The sequence below is a fragment of the Montipora foliosa genome, chromosome 4, assembly GCF_036669935.1.
Source record: "Montipora foliosa isolate CH-2021 chromosome 4, ASM3666993v2, whole genome shotgun sequence".
Classification (NCBI taxonomy): domain Eukaryota; kingdom Metazoa; phylum Cnidaria; class Anthozoa; order Scleractinia; family Acroporidae; genus Montipora; species Montipora foliosa.
Genome location: NC_090872.1, coordinates 24,605,599 through 24,620,598, shown reverse-complemented (window position 1 = coordinate 24,620,598; position 15,000 = coordinate 24,605,599). Strand labels below are relative to the sequence as shown.

The window sequence follows — 15,000 nt, the reverse complement described above, 5'->3', positions numbered from 1 at the left end:
TTTCGCTCTTTCACCTACCTCCTCATGTTTAGAGAGCATAATCTTAATATGGTCCCCTCACCGACCCGTCAACTCAACCCTTCCCGTCCGACCGACCCGCGTGTTAACAAAGTGCCGGCCTCACCGACCGGCTAATCCCCCTGGGATTAATATATATTGGTGGGTTTACCGTCAACTCAAGCACAGCGACAAATTCCTTGGCTTTGATTCTTACCACCGGTTGTTCTACTCAAGAAGTTTATCATTAGGAGTTTCCTCATGAGGCCTAAGTGTCTGCCATCTTCGAGTGCTTCTAAGGTGGAGAAGAGACAAGAAACCCGAGATCTTTTCTCAGCAACTTTTAAAAACCAGGTTTTGCTGTGTAATGCACGACTTAATGACCGAGATACGTTTCGTGCATGTATGTCATATAGTAGGCAAGGAGGTGTATGGAGAGAGGGAATAAAGAAACACATGGTCGACTTATGTACATTGTTACAGTGGTGTAGTGTTACGTCATCGCCATACTTCCGCTCCATCTCAACCAACCGGTTCAACTTACAAAGGCGTGGTCTTTAACACCAACGATAATAACCGATTCGTCAACCCCAGGCCGATGAGAGTCGTTGTGCGATAAAATGGCGCATTTTTTTTCTGAGAGTTTCTTAATGTAGCCGGAACTAGCGGAAACTTCAATAATCAAATAACGGCAGTGGTAGATACCATGCAAAGTCATGGGAGGGATTTGTAATGTGATTGATAAAAAGAAATGCAATTGATTGGAGATAAACTGATATTATAAACCTGATAATAACCCTAGCGTGAAGATCAGACGTGCATTTTGTAAAATATGTTGGGCTAAAAGAAGTTAATTAAGAAATACGGTAAAACATTTCACCTTTTTCACGGCTCTATACACTTCGCTCTGTCACATATCTATGTTCGTCCCATCGGCCCGCTTTAATTTGTTTGCACATGGTTTGATCTAAACAAGGTTTCCTCTGCATGACAGAATACAGTCACTGTGAATTAACAAGTTGAATCACAAGATCATCTGAAAGGCCTTTTCCAGTAGATCCTCTGATTTATTACTCGAAAAGAGACCTCGGGGCCAAGACTGGGACAATTTGTTTGCGAAATGACATGATTTTGATGTTTGATCTAAACTGGTAAATCATGAAAATGAAGATGTTTGTAGGTTTTAAATCCGGTCAAGCCAGCTCTCGAGACCTTCAAATACAGGGTGACAAAGTACTGCCTTAACTTTGTGATGAGATATGTTGATGGTATTATTTTCACAATAATTAAACTTCCAAATAATAAAAAACAACGATTTCAAATGTTGCAGACGTGTTTCGGCAGAATCTTCTGTCTTCTATGGTAGTGCAAGCTTAACATGAGATTCAAATCTGAATATCAATATTTGATAAATGTGAACGAGTGCGTAAAAAAGTGCACAAAGCGTGAAAATTACAGACTTGGATGAGCCAGATTTGCATCTCATGTGACACTTGCACTGAACAGGACAGACGTTTTCTGTCGAAACGTGTGTTTAAGATATTTTCGTTGTCTTATATTTAAAAGTTATCAGTGAATCTCCTGCTCTCTACACTTTTGAGAATTTTCAATTGTCAAGGAAAATGAAGACAAAACCCGGGACTCGTTTCACAACACTGCAATGATCATACAGTAACCTGTAGGACGTTTTTATAAAGACGTAACCTGCGTAGCAAGCGTTTCCGTGGGAGAACATGAAGACTTTTAATGTTATGGCTGTGCGAAAAGTGGGGCGAGACTCACCCTATTCTCGCGCGGCCATAAAAATAAATTCGCTTCTGGCCCGTCGGAAACGCTTGTTACGCAGGCTAATAAAGGGGCCATACGCCGCTCGCAAAGAGTACTTGATGGTCCCTGCCGATAAGATTGCTTAAATGGTCCGATTAAGTGCGATGATCATTTCTACATTATACCGTAAATAACCCGTACTTCAAATATTTACATTTCTTTCATTTATTGAGTCCTTACACGGGAACAAATGAACCCGACAAATTGACCAGCTCTCATCCGTGTGGCTTCACAGCTCAGTTGGAAGAGCATTGCACCGGCATCGCAGAGGTCATGGGTTCAAATCCCGTTGGAGCCGATGTCTATAAGAGACAATTGCTTATATCAATTTTGTCCAGATAAGTGCGAGGGTAACTTTTACAATTCGATTTTATTACGGTTTAACATCATCGCAGTAGGTAACGACAAACGTTATGCCTTGCGTGCTTTCAGATTCCGCAAAAATGTACGTAATTATCAAGATACATGCCCGATTTGGTACCCAACGTGAAGTGTCCCTAAGCATTTGCTACCTATAAAGTTCCAGCAGTAAGGTAGGTGTAAGGGTGTAGGATCTAGTTTGTACATAATGCGGGCCTACGGAGTTGCCCATAATAGTCTCGAATAGTTTTTCTTGCCATGTGATTTTGAATTGACCTGGAAAGTTTTATGTGTGGAAGTTGTTTTGCAAATTTCTCTTGTGAGCTGGTTTATATCTCGGAAATCTCCTACTGTATGAGGTACCTATCATGTTTTGCATTTATTTACTTTCATTTCGTTCAGAAACATTTCAGTCATCGCTATTTACTGGGTTGCCAGTATGGCAATCCCAGTCGGAAAGCGGGTGGGATTTGTTTGTTTTATTTATTTTCTTTTTTTTAGTTTTTTTTTCCGTGTCGGTAAAAGTCTTGCCTGTCACTCCCCTGGTAAGTGGTGTCTTTGTGCATAGAGCCTTCTGCGCGTATTTTCTTAGGATCGAGAGGGTAGTGGAAATGCGTAGATTTCTCTGGTGGACACAGGAGAATCATTAACTTAGCCTGCAATGGCGTCGAAAGTCATGTAACGCGAATGGCGTTTTAGTGGATCCTTAAACAAAATATACCCTTATGGAGCTCAATAATGGAAAGTCAGTACCTGGAATCTCAAAAGCGACGGGTAATGGACTTCGACAACAATCTATCGCCCGTCGAGCCGAAATCAAAGTGAGCTGTATTTCCAAAATAATATTTAACCAAGTGTGCTGTTATGTTAGACACTGAAACCAAATGGAAAATTCTCTGGTAACTTATGGATTCAATAAAGACAGAGAACGATTGAACGAATCGAACACGTTTCGTGGATCTGAGATCAACTCTGCACACAGTCTTCAGGTAAAAAAAATAATTGGAAATGTAACAGCCAAGACTCAATTATTTGAAAGAAAGCTTGTCGTGTATTTTGTGCTTCATTATTCAAGGAAGAGGTTCTTCATGGAAACGGTTTGATCCTGAAATTTAGTTTGTTGCAATATTGTGCATATTTGACACGATTGAGTTTCTTCTCTTCACGCACGTAATGAAATAGAAGGGGTTTTTGCCTCTAATAGCAAATATGTTGTTTGTTTCAAAAAATTGTTCGCTGGAAAAGGTGGCCTTTATGAATTTATCATGTTTTATGATATGCGAGCTTAACTGGATAGTTTTTATGGCAATAGTAAAGCATTTTCTTGTCAAAATGAGGTTAGCATCTTTCTGGTGTGTTAACTTAATTAAATCGTGAGTTTGTATTTGCGGTCTGCTGCGTAACCTTGATTTCTACTCTCAAAATTACCTCCAGAGCCTACTTTTTGCGTAGAATAAGCTTTTAGAATGATGTTCTTGTTTTGCATAAAGCAAGCTAACAAAATCTGTACCTTGCTGAGTTCGCATTTGTTAGCGTTAATAGTATTTTCGATCCGATGCTTCTGTTTTATGAGGGGTATTACAAAGCTGTCAGATGCTCAGAGGGCACGCTTAAACTTGTGGTGAAAAGACGTTGTGAGGGAACTTGAAAATTATCAACATGTCAGCCCAGAAGAAAATGTTTCTCGCTTCTCTTTTATTTGTTATTCTTCAGTTGTAGTTCAATATCACACAGTGCCTTCTGATTTTCTGTAACACGTACCACAGGCGACCCAGTGTATGCTTCACGGAAGCATCTTGTTTCGTTTTGTTTTAGAACCACGCGCATTGTAATGTTTGTTTATGGTTTCCTGCGTGTGTATCTCATCAGTTGGAATTAAACCTAAACTGGGGCTTATAAAGGATCAAGGTAACGTTGGTTATTTTGAGGTGAGGGTAAATTCAGCTGTTTATCGTGCTTGAGAACCGCAGTGTTTGGGGACACTTTGTGGCCTTAATTGTCTATATTACGAGGCACGAGTGATGTTGAAGTTGTGGACACGGCGTGACGCTTGTCAAAAGCGTCTTGCATGTAATTACGCGCTCTTCTGGACGTAAGTGTGATCCTGTATCTGTATTTTCCCATGATACCTCTGGATGTTTGTGCTTAGGTGTCGGCCGGCTACAGATGCAGGAGAGAGTAACTCCGACCACTACATCGGGTACTCGAGCCTCGGGGAAAATTTTCACTTCCGGTAATATCGTTGCGTCATATGTATTTTAACTGAGAACGATAAACCACATCATTTGAAGAACACAACTTTACTCTAACATGGCGGGAAAGTCCTCCTTATTCGTCCTGCGCACCACAATATGGATACGCAATGCCTATATAGAATAACCCCGCCCCTTTCCTGTGACGGCATGGGCGGGTAAGAGAAAACGGCATGAACTAAAACCCGAAACACCGAAACAAAACCATCGGAACGAAACCGCCGAAACCATTGAAACACCGGAACATAACCAATTGAACCATCGAAACACCGAAACGAAACCAGCGAAACAACCGAAACAGCTATAATAACCATGCAGATCGCAAGATTTCTGAAATTCTTTCACTCGTGATGTAGTTTCACTGTAAGTAAAATTAGTCGTTTTGGTTCAAAGTTGTACCCTTCTACACAAGTACACAGTAGACTTGCTAAATTCAGTCTTCACCGTTTAATCAGTCTCTTCGAAATGCAAATACATTTCAATAACACAAAAATTTACAAATGCGTTAAAATTCTTTCTTCATAACTTTGTCGCCTCGTATGTTTGTTTAGTTGTTGCCTTGGTCTTCGCACTGTTTCCAACGTCGTTTTCACATCCCAAAGATATCGGTGACCCCAACTGCAGTTGCGTTCGTTTTAAAGTAGGTGTTAAGACATGATCCAAGCTACTAGTTGTTATGGAAGGGTTTGTTTGCTTAGTCTTTTATACGATCACACATGGATATTGACCCATTGCTACCCGTCGGCAATGGCATTCCCACTTACCATATCAAGTTTTATAATAGACGTGTTAAAGAGAGCAGAATATATTATTTACCGTCTGTGAGTGTCTGCGAACTCGGTAAATAGAACGTCATTCTAAGAAGCTGCCTTAAACTGTTTTATTTTTAACGAATTGGCTGTAAAAGTAAAGTAAAGTGGTGCATTTATATAGCGCCCTTATCACTAACGTCTCAAGGGCGCTTTACAATGATCAATTTACCCCCAGCGGACTGGAAGCATATACAGGCGCAAATTGCAGCCGCTTCTAAGCAGTCCATGCATGCTGGTACTCATTTTACCGACCTCGGAAGGATGGAAAGCTGAGTGAACTTTAGCGGGAAAGAAGGTCGCCAAATATTCCAGTCTCGGCAGAACCGGGAATGGAACCCGGGACCTTAGGGTTGGAAGGCAGAGATCTTACCACTGCGCCAACCCCTCCGCTCTGGTTGTGTTAGTGTCTAGCTCTGCAGTCTCGCGCATTGAGCGTGAGTCTCACGCATTTCGATGCAATCTCACGCTCTCACGCCGACACGAGCATTTCTCACGCATTGGCACTCTTCTGGTAGGTAACTCTACCTTTTACGCTTTCAGAAGTGCTCATGAATTCCGAATTCGTTCCCTCACTGGCACTGTTCCATCTGTTCATGTGTGACCAATTTTCTTATTTCTTCAGGACTTTCACTTGTTAATATATGAAGTATAGGCCGATATATTAGCTCAGGCTCACCGTAACAACATGGGCTCCCTTAGCAAACGGCATGAAAAAACCAAAATGGCAGACTCGTCGGTGCATTTCCAGTGATTTGAGAAGTTCAAATTTCAAACATTTTCCAGGGAGCATGCCCCGGAGCCCCCTAGAATATTTTGGCGTCTCCAGCACAAGACACAGGACACTTGTATGTGCCTTTGGCGCAATCTCCAGCAAGCATCTCACTCTTTGGAATTAACTTTAAGACTTGACAGCTCTGTAATAAATAGTCAAATGCTGGTCGTTGTTTAAAGTTCAATGGTTTTCCCAATTTCACGGTAGTGATGGGTCTATGCGTGCAAAAATGATAAATGCCTGATTATATACTCATCTGGCTTACTTTTGCTAAGTATGTAATAAAATGGACAATTCAATTCAATCGATCAATTGATGACTTAGTTTGGATGATTGCCTTGGTGGGGCGAATTTGATAAACCAGCGATAAGTGCATGACGAATTCACAAAAATTTGGTTTAACCACAGATTCCCAGCAATCGTATTGTATTTTAAAATAAATACGGCGAGCGGTGACCGTAATATAGATGACGTGAAGGAATGTTAGGATAGCAGCGAGTTTAAAATACGGTAGGTCTAAAATGAGATAGGAGATTGCAAATAATGTGAATAAGGATGCAACATGTGGTTGTACGTGGTAAACCTAGGGAGATACCCCACATAAATAAAGGGGATCGGAACATATCGTGGGAAGTCTCCGAATAAAGTGTTGACCATAGGAAAATCAAATAACTAACTAGAATTAAGTAAAGCTATGATCCTCTCAGTTCAATGAACTCAATTTTTAGCAATTGCGTAGGGAAGCCTGAAAAACTCAGGACTTCAACGGGGTTTAAACCCGTGACCTCGCGATACCGGTGCGACGCTCTAACCAACTAAGCTATGAAGCCACGGTCATAACTGCGAGGATCATAGCTTCACTTGATTTCATTTCCGCAGTTCACTATATGACTCATTTCATATACCACGTCTCCATTAACTAGAATTAGCTCAGAATTGTTGGAACGTGCTAAGGGTGATTGTGATTTGAAAACAGAAAATATTTGGGAAACCCAGTGTAACTGGAGAGAAACCTCTTTTATAGTTAGTAAACAGTTTTAGAACTGTATAGATTTTATAGCATAACGAAAAGCATAAGAATAATTTCTAATTTATAGCAACAAAGATCAGCGCGTGTATTGGTCGTTCATCGTCTATTAAAATCAAATACGGTGTAATACAACCTCCAGAAAGTGTTAGGCAAACTTCTGGTTGGGTTTGCATCTATAATTATTCAAGATTACGCGGCATACCGCTATATACCACGGAACTATATCAAAAGCCATTTGAGAAGATTCGAGTTTCTCCTACGCCGTGTAAAGAGTAAAAGTTTGATGAAGGCCCACTGGAATTGCGGATGTGAAACTGAAGGAAATGCGGATAATTGCTTAAATTAAACTTCGACATTTTCTTAAATTGTTCATTTAAGTGCAAGAATCACCTTGATATCTCGATTTTACTACGGTTTAACATCATCGCAGTAGGAAAACGGGGAACTTGCCGTAGATTATGCCTTCTGATTCTGCAGAAATGTTCGTAATTAAGTCTGGTTTTCACTAGCTACGCAAGCACAAGCGCATTCAAGCATAAGAGCGCTTATTTCACCGTGAAAACGGATCAAAATTTTCCTCTTCCTTTTGCTTGCTTCTTTGAATTGCGTAAACGAGTTTCTTCCTTCATTCATTCTGAACAGTTTGCTTACGAGAAAGATTGCGGAACTGAAACTGCTTTGTTATATAATCAGCACTTTTGGATGAGATGGCTTGTTAGAGTCTTGGCTTTTGATTTTTCTAAAGCCTTTGACTTAGTTTCCCACAGAATAGTGATTGATAAGGTTGGGACTATGGCCGACATTAATCCCTATATTGTCAACTGGGTTATTGACCTTCTGAAAGATCGTAATCAGAGGGTGTGCGTTGCCGATAACATCACAGCTCCTTTCCTGCCTATCAATCGTGGTGTGCCCCAGGCACTGTTCTGGGGCCCGTACTTTTTACTATCATGCATGGTTAATGATTTAATTCCCACTTCCAAAAATATCTTGATGACTACATATGCAGATGACGTTACGTGTAGCATACCTGTTGGGCCTAGTGTCGATGACTATGCCTCCAGGGAGGTAGAAAATATTAAAGCCTGGGCAGTGAAGAATTTAATGAAACTCAATTTGAGTAAAACCAAAGAACTTGTCATGAAAGGAAAAACAACTTTGCCCTCTCCTGATGAAATTTTTGATATTAAACGTGTGTCGTATCTGACGCTTCTTGGAGTAACATTTCAGGATTCTCCAACCAACTGGAATATGAATTTAGATGAATTGATGGACAGCCGAGCTCTTAAGCGTATGCATATCCTCAGAGTGTGCAAAAATAATAGTTATAGTATTTTCGACCTTCATTATCTTTTTGACTCTCTTATTATGTCACTCTTTGCTTACTGTATCCGAGTTTGGGGTGTTGCTGCTGATAGTAAGTATTTTAGTCAAATTGATAGACTACAGAAAAGAGCATTGAGATTTGGGTACGTACTTAACATCTATCAAACAGATTATCAAAGATAAAGATTTGAGCCTGTGGAGTAGTATTGTGGATAATCCCTCGCACCCCCTGCAGGATCTTCTTCCCCAACGGAAAAGGTGAGCTTTGCGTAGTAGCTCCCATCCCTACCACATCCCAAGTGTCAAAACAGAGAGGTTTAAGAAATTCTTTGTAAATAGATGCATCTTCGCGACTTTAAATAAATCCTAATTTAGTACTTTGCATTGTAATACAGTTTTAACTGCATTTTATATGATGTTGTAGGTCTTGACGTTTGTTTAATGACTTCAATAAAGACCTTATTATTATTATTATTATTATTGTTATTATTATTATTATTATTATGGTTGCGTTCGCTTGCGTCATGTGAAAACGAAACGCAGCATAAGCACAAGGAAATTTGCTACGTCTGGCCAATTAAAGCACTCGTTCCAGATTCCCCGTGTCTGAGCATTTGAACAAAATGGCTGATGCCGTGGTTGATTTAAACGCAAGTGTGATCCTGTATCTGTATTTCGCGCCCTAGACAAACTCCCCGTGATATATATGTCTGGATGTTTGTGCTTAGGTGTCGGCCGGCTACAGATGCAGGAGAGAATAACTCCGACCACTAAATCGGGTACTCGAGCCCAAACACCAGACGCTCTTAGCGGAAGTTTTTCACTTCCCGTTAGTATCGTTGTATCATTGTGGGTCTTTATTTGGTTCTGTGATCCGCATCACCTAACAGCCAAAAAAATACAAAAAGCCTCTTTTTGGTATTCATTTCACTTTACAGACTTATCGATTAGTAAGCATTGCTTATTTTTTTTGAATATCAGTATTGAGGGCTTTTGAAACTGCCACTTATTTTCTGCGTAACAGCTTTGATTCTATTTTGTTGTCTGTTAGGTTTAAGAGTTAAAGGAGAAAGCTTTCACCTAGTCAACGAAGTATGAGAACAAATGGACCCTGTCGGTTTTTAATGCATGAATGGTAGTTTTAGAATAGTTAAATCTTATCATCTTATATTATTATGTATATATATTTATCATTAATAAGTAATTTAAGTAGTGTCCCCGATTAGTAAGCCTGAGGGCAAGCTAGAAGATTAGACACTCAAATAAAGTTGTTGATTGATTGATTGATCGATTGCTCGGACGATTAAAATGCAAATTTTAGATCCAAGAGGCCTTTCCAAGGACTATGAATTACATAAGGTGGCGATGCTCTCAGGCTCTTCAGATATCGAAGAAATGGATGCGTTGAGTCTAAATTACTGGTTGAGCAAATTTGTTATGGAAGTTGCCAAGAAGACCGGCGAGAGATACCGTGCGAAAAGGATTGTTAATGAGTGGTATTGCATTGTTTCCATGAGTTGAATTAATCAATAAAACACTTTATTAAGCCGGCAAATGTTTGATCTCAGATGAAAACCTGGTGGTGTTTCATTGGGTATCAAGTTCATCCACCTGACCTAAATGGTCGTCATTTATTGGCTGTTGACTGCATGAATAAGAGAGAAGCGTGGTGGCAACTATAGGACAATGCATTTTATGACAGAGATGATCATGATAATTTTCCTTAAATTTTTATCAAGGCTTTTCTGAAAATCGGGTTTTTCGAAATTAATCTGGTCAATTAAAATTGAGGCGAAAATGAGGCGTTTGCGTTTATGCAGCACTTGCGCTTTTGTGCATTTCTTACTAATTTTATTTTGAGATTTGTTGTTAGCAATAATTGCAACGCACGTCCCTTAATAGAAGTGATTAAAAATTTTCTCGCCTTTTTCATCATTACTCACAGATTTTAAAATTGCGGGCAATATGAATTTCAACAGGGCTTAACTGCAGAATACCCTGGATACGCGGATACATAGTCGAAAATTCCACCCCTCCCCAAGTAAACTTCTAAGTATATTGTGAAAAGGATACGCGGATACGCGTATACGCAGTCGTTTGCCTAGTTCTCAGTACCCCCGATTCGCAGTACAACCAGCCCCTGATGAAAGTGCATAATGTTGTTCTTAAATCACGATGCTCGAGCGTGACAGAATGATGTTATGACTTAGTGTTCATAAATTTAGCACAAGTGATGGCGCGTTTTATTATGATTTTCCCTCAGTCCAAGAAACTATTAAAACCGCAGCGCGTTTGTTTATGTTCTGTATTCTTTTTATGTCGAATGAAAGACGCTCTATAATTACACATACAAAAACAAATTCAACATTCAGCTACACAAAAGTTACAGATGTAAATACATGTAGTTTCAGTTCTTTACCTTAATATTGGCATACGTTTCATTCAATTAGCATTTCCAATTGATATTTTAATTCCTGACATTATCCGAAACATTAGTTCTTAACTATTTAAAACTTTACTGGAGACTCCTTCTAATTAATACGGTTCCTTATATATTTGTTATCCCTCAGTGTAAGATTAGTTAATTGATTAAAAGCGCGACCAATCTCCTTGGTGTCTACGTATTTCTCGTATGCGAGATCATGTTAAAGAAATAGCCGCGTTCACTAATTAAGCCTAAACAGACGGAGTTCAGTAATTAGTCTTAAGCAATCTTAAACAATTTTAGCTTTCATTTTACGGTTCGGTTAACTCCACTTTTTACGCCATCATGTGAAGAGTATATGACTCGTTTACTAATTAAGCCTAAGCGCTTGGTTCAGTGATTAGGCCTAAGCACTCCCTTTTTCTAATTCTAGCTTTCATTTTACGGTTCGGTTAACTCCATTTTTTACGCGATCATGTGAAGAGTATATCACTTGTTCAATGATTAAGCCTACACGCTTGGTTCACTGATTAGGCCTAAGCACTCTTTTTTTTCTAATTCTAGCTTTCATTTTACGGTTCGGCTGGTTCGGTTAACTAACGTTTACGCGATCATGTGAAGAGTATATCACTCGCTTACTGATTAAGCCGCGTATCCGCGTATCCGCGTATCCACTTCAAAATATACTTAGAAGTTTCCTTGGCGAGGGGTGATATTTTTGACTGCGTATCCGCGTATCCACTTCAAAATATACTTAGAAATTTCCTTCGCGAAGGGTGCTTTTTTCACTGCGTATCCTCGTATCCACTTCAAAATATACTTAGAAGTTTACATGGCGAGGGCTGGTATTTTCGACTGCGTATCCGCGTATCCACTTTAAAATATACTTAGAAGTTTCCGTGGCGAAGGGTGGTATTTTTGACCGCGTATCCTCGTATCCACTTCAAAATATACTTAGAAGTTTACATGGCGAGGGCTGGTATTTTCGACTGCGTATCCGCGTATCCACTTCAAAATATACTTAGAAGTTTACATGGCGAGGGCTGGTATTTTCGACTGCGTATCCGCGTATCCGCGTATCCACGTCAAAATATACTTAGAAGTTTCCTTGGCGAGGAGTGGTATTTTCGACTGCGTATCCACGTATCCGCGTATCCACTTCAAAATATACTTAGAAGTTTCCTTGGCGAAGGGTAGTATTTTCGACTGCGTATCCACGTATCCGCGTATCCACTTCAAAATATACTTAGAAGTTTCCTTGGCGAGGAGTGGTATTTTCGACTGCGTATCCACGTATCCGCGTATCCACTTCAAAATATACTTAGAAGTTTCCTTGGCGAAGGGTGGTATTTTCGACTGCGTATGCGCGTATCCGCGTATCCACTTCAAAATAATTATACTTCGAAGTTTCTTTGGCGAAGGGTGGTATTTCCGACTGCGTATCCGCGCATCTAGCCACTTCAGAGGTGCAGCTTCAAAATGGTAGGGTATTCTGTAGTTACTTTTCAACAGATTTTATGAAAGTGTTAGCTTTGAAAACGAGTTATAATGTTGTTACAAATTTTCAGTTTCTAAAGAAACTGTGGTGGTGCGTCGGTGGGAGAGTAAAACAGGAAAATTTGGTTTTATCAAACTTGTTGATAAGGTCGAATTACCACCGTGAACGATTTGGAAAGCTGACGTTTCGAGTGTTCGCTTTGACGAAGGGCTAACGCTCGAAACGTCAGCTTTCCCAATCGTTCGCGGTGGTAGTTCGACCTTTATCATCACGTTTAAGAAAACCAAATTTTCCTGTTGTAATGTTGTTAATTGTTTTACAAAGAACAAGTCACTGAATAAGGCAAGCGGGAAGATTGTCTTCCAGATAAAATATTGATCTTTTTTAACGTTTTTTAATCTTTCTTGTCCCTTGTAGCTTTACGATTAATCATTCATTTTATTGTCACCCTCTCTAAAAAAAGGAACTTCAAATTAAGCCAGTCGAGGGGCTGACAGCGTGTATTCTATGTAATTCGTTGCCCCCCTGTAGGCTATATCGTGAATAATATGAACATGTATACTGAACAAGTTTCTGTCACTATTTGCATTTGAAGTTGATTAACCTCATAAGTATACCAAGGAAAGGAGACGTTATTTAGTTCTGTGATCCACATCACCTAACAGCTACACAATTCCCTTTAAGACCTTTCGGTTGCACCGTAAACATTGCTTATTTCATTGGAACATATTCAGAGCGACGCTGTCTGTGTATTTAGAGAGAACAATGCTTCCGAAACTGCCTCTCATATTCTACGTAACAGCTTGGGTTCTTAAGTAAGTATAGGTTCAGTTTGTATTTTTCACTATTTCATAATTTTCTTTCTCGATTTACTTTCACTCCGCTTACAGATGGGGCATTTGCGATCCCGTGAACCTGGTCTTCCTAAACAACGGACGTTCGTCCAATCTCCATCCGGAGCAGGTATGTGCACACTTTGGGGCGAAAAAAAAAAAAACTCAGAGTTTTCGATAAAAAGTAAGTTTCTCAGAAAGGAGTGATTTTTTTCTTTTTAAAACTATAGTCAGTCAAGATTGAATCATTCTTGGCCATTCTAGCTTTGGATTTGTGGCATAAATTAAAGCTCGGTTTTTGTTCTTGAATAAAATTCACGAATGGAAGTAGTAAAATGCAATTCAAACAGGGCTAAACGATGCGATTTGGAAAGAATCAGAAATTTTAACGTAGGAACCTTCCTTGTTCAATACTCTATGTAAGAAAAAAAAAAAAAAAAACGTCTCCGATGTGGTTTAGTTGTTGTGGTGTATGGTGAGTACAGACAAGGCTTTATCCCGTACTGGGGAGAATTGCAACTCATCCATTCCTTGCAGTTTTGTTGACTCCGGTTTTCACGTAATTTCATCAGTATAAGCTAATTTAGAACTTGTTTTTGTTTTGTATTCGGCGATGGAACTAGAGATTTGTCGTCCCCAAAAGTTGCATATTAAAGCTAACTAAATCGACCACAGTGATAAAACCATAATGTAGAAAAGAAGAAATAGCGACAAAAGCCTATTGGCGTAAGTGTATGATGGTGGTCAATTCCTAGGAAATGCCCTCTGGAACTTTGAATATGGAAAGCTATAATATGCTAATACTTTTCATGAAAAAAGAGCATGTAGCAATTTGGGAGACGATACAAAATCAGCTTGTGGACTATTTTTGTTTGTTTCCTGTCCCCAAGGCTATTTAACAAGTCGAAAGTGGTTCAGCGTTGTCTGTACTCTTATCGACAACGATGTTCGCCATCACAGTGGTCAAAATGTTAGTGAGTCCAGAACAAATTTTGACCACTGTGATGACGAATATCGTTGTCGATAAGAGTACAGACAACGCTGAACCACTTTCGATTTGTTTTTTACCACAATATTCAACGCTAAAGAAAGTGTTTATTTCAGAGCGTGACCAAAATCATAACACAAAGAAAGAGCAAGCGTTGTCCATAACTTTCTCGCAATATGATTGGTTTATTTCCCAAAATGAGCATTCCTGATTGGCTGTTACATTGCGTGACAAATTGACGCGAGCATGACGCGAGCAGCGTTGTCTAGACTCTTATAGACAACGGCAAATTAGCCAATCAGATTGCGAGGTTACAAACAATTGTGGTAAAAATTTAATTGTCATAAGAAACTTTTTTAACTGAAGCGTCAAGTGTATTTAGCGCTGGAGCTCTAATTGGAGACATTGTAGAGAAATCAGGCTGGTTTTGAGGAGAGGGAAAACGTATCGAAGTACACGGAGGAAAACCTACCAGAGCAGAGCAGAGCAGAGAACCAACAAACTCAACCCACCTGTAAGACCACATTTGGTGGGAGGCGAGTGCTCTCACCTCTGCGTCATCAACGAGAATCAACGAGAACGTCACAAATTTGAATATTTAGTGGGCGGAAACAATAGCCTTGCATGCTCTGCACGTGCATCTTATCATTTTTGTCTATTTCGTTGCCGTCGTCAGCAAAACAACAACGCGAAATCACCAGATTTGAGGTTTTGGGGAGAACGTCGGCACTTTAGGATAAATTTTCATTTTCTGTTCTAAATTGAGCGTAGTTCATACTAGTTTCGTTCTTGAGGGTTTGCCACACCTTTGTCACGTTAAAATGCTTGGAATAGTCGCGAAGCGATGACAATAACGCGAATTCACATTTCACGACAGCGT

The 15,000-nt window shown here is 39.7% G+C and overlaps 1 protein-coding gene across 1 annotated transcript in view; it reads left to right on the top strand.

Moving 5' to 3' along the window:
* Nucleotides 1-15,000, top strand: part of LOC138000412 (uncharacterized) — a 72,310-nt gene that overhangs the window by 53,006 nt on the left and 4,304 nt on the right. The gene's annotated exons all lie outside the window — the stretch shown is intronic.